The sequence below is a fragment of the Peromyscus maniculatus genome, chromosome 8 (assembly GCF_049852395.1).
Source record: "Peromyscus maniculatus bairdii isolate BWxNUB_F1_BW_parent chromosome 8, HU_Pman_BW_mat_3.1, whole genome shotgun sequence".
Taxonomy (NCBI): Eukaryota; Metazoa; Chordata; class Mammalia; order Rodentia; family Cricetidae; genus Peromyscus; species Peromyscus maniculatus.
The window spans coordinates 107,529,860-107,531,712 of NC_134859.1; positions in this window are offsets into that span (position 1 = coordinate 107,529,860).

Here is a 1,853-nt window from a genome sequence, read left to right on the forward strand (position 1 = left end):
CCACTAGCTTGACAAATAGGCTAGGCTGGCTGGCCATCAAGCCCCAGGGATTTGCCTGTCTCTACCACCCCAAGCACTGGGATTTTAACGATGTACTGCCTCTCCTGCACTTTAAAAACATTTTTTTTTTTTTAAATTTGAGACAGGGTCTCATTGTGTAGCTCTGCCTGGCCTGGAACTCACTATGTAGACCAGGCAGGCCTTGAGCTCACAGAGAGTGCTGAGGCATGTGCTTCTGTGCCCAGCACATTTAAAACAAAACATAAAACACATGAGTTTCTGGGGCTGAGACTCGGGCTCTCATGCTTGCAGGAGAAGCTCTTTGCTGACTGAGCTATCTCCTTAGCCTGGCAGTCAAAGTTTGAGTGCTGGTGAGGGGCGGTGTGGTCTACCGCCATGTTGTGGGTCCCACTCCTGTTGTCTGGCAGGTCAGCAGTATTTCTGCTAGCTCGAGGTCAGAGCTGGGCCTGGAAGCCCTTCCTCTCTTCCTGCCTGAGTCTGCTTCCTGACACTGTCCGTCAGCTCTTGGTCTCAGAGGCACTTGGTTTATAAACACCTTTCTCATGTAGGCAGAGACTAATAGACTGTGGGGGTGGGAGGTCATCCTCCCCTCCCACCTCCATTTTCATATCTTGTCTTGGACTAGCTTTTACACAATTCTGGAAGTGTATAGCGTGCATTTTCATTATTAGACGCTTTCAGGGAGCAGCTCTATGGAAACTGGCGGCCTTGCTGATGAACGATGGAGGGGACGATGAAATGGGACTGCAGGCCCAAGTGGCCAACTGATCACATGACACGGAGACTGGACTGCCCTGGCAGAAATGTCAACCCTTTAGCGTTCTTCAGCCTGTCATTTGCTATGGGGATGCCCTGCCTGCTGAAATCTCCAGTGCTCTTCCAAGGGCTTGTCTGGGACCTGAATGGAAGCATCCAGGACACGTTCAAGATGGTTTCTTTTAAATGAAATAATCTGGCACATTCTTCAACTTTCAGGTTGGGAGCTGGGCTGTTAACTTCTTCCTGGCTTCCCCATGAATCACAGATTACATGTGACAGGTGGGGAGCCTGAAGGGCAGGGCCTTGTTGGTACCTGCAGGAAGAGGTGGTGCACTGGGGAACTGGATGACTAGATTCTTTTTTTTTTTTTTTTGAGACAGAATCTCATGCAGGTTGGTCTTGATTTTGTCCTGTATCCAAGGATGACTTTGAACTTCTGAGCCTTCTGCCTCCACCTCCCAAGTGCTGGAATTGCACAGTAAGCTACTGATTTCTGTGCTGTGTATGTATGGTATGTGTGTGTGGTGTGTATGTGTATTGGGTGTTGTGTGTGTGATGTGTGTATATTGTGTGTATAATGTGTGTTTGGGTGGTACGTGTATTGTGTATGGGTGATGTATTTGGTGTGGTGCGCGCGCGCGCATGCGCGCGCATGAATATGGGGTGTGTGGGACGAAACTCAGTCATTGAAGGGGACTTTGGAGAGAGAGTAGTGTCTCCTGTCCATAGCTCTGACTGGGTTGCCTGAGTAAAAAATACAAACCCCAAGTCTCTGTCTTCTTACATCCCATGATTCAGGGATCTAAGGCAGTAGGTTCCCTTGTTACCTGATCTCTCTTATTTTTTTTATATAAGTTCATATATGCTTGTATATGTGTGAGTACATGTGTGCACAGGCCAGAGGTTAGTCTTAGGTGTTGTTCCTAAAGATGTGCCCACCTAGATTTTCTTTTGTAAAGATTTACTTTGTTTATGTATATGTATATCACATGTGTGTGGGTACCCACAGTGGCCAGAAGAGGGTGTCAGATAGCCTGGAGATGGGTTGCCTGTGGTTGTGGGTAGTCTGATGT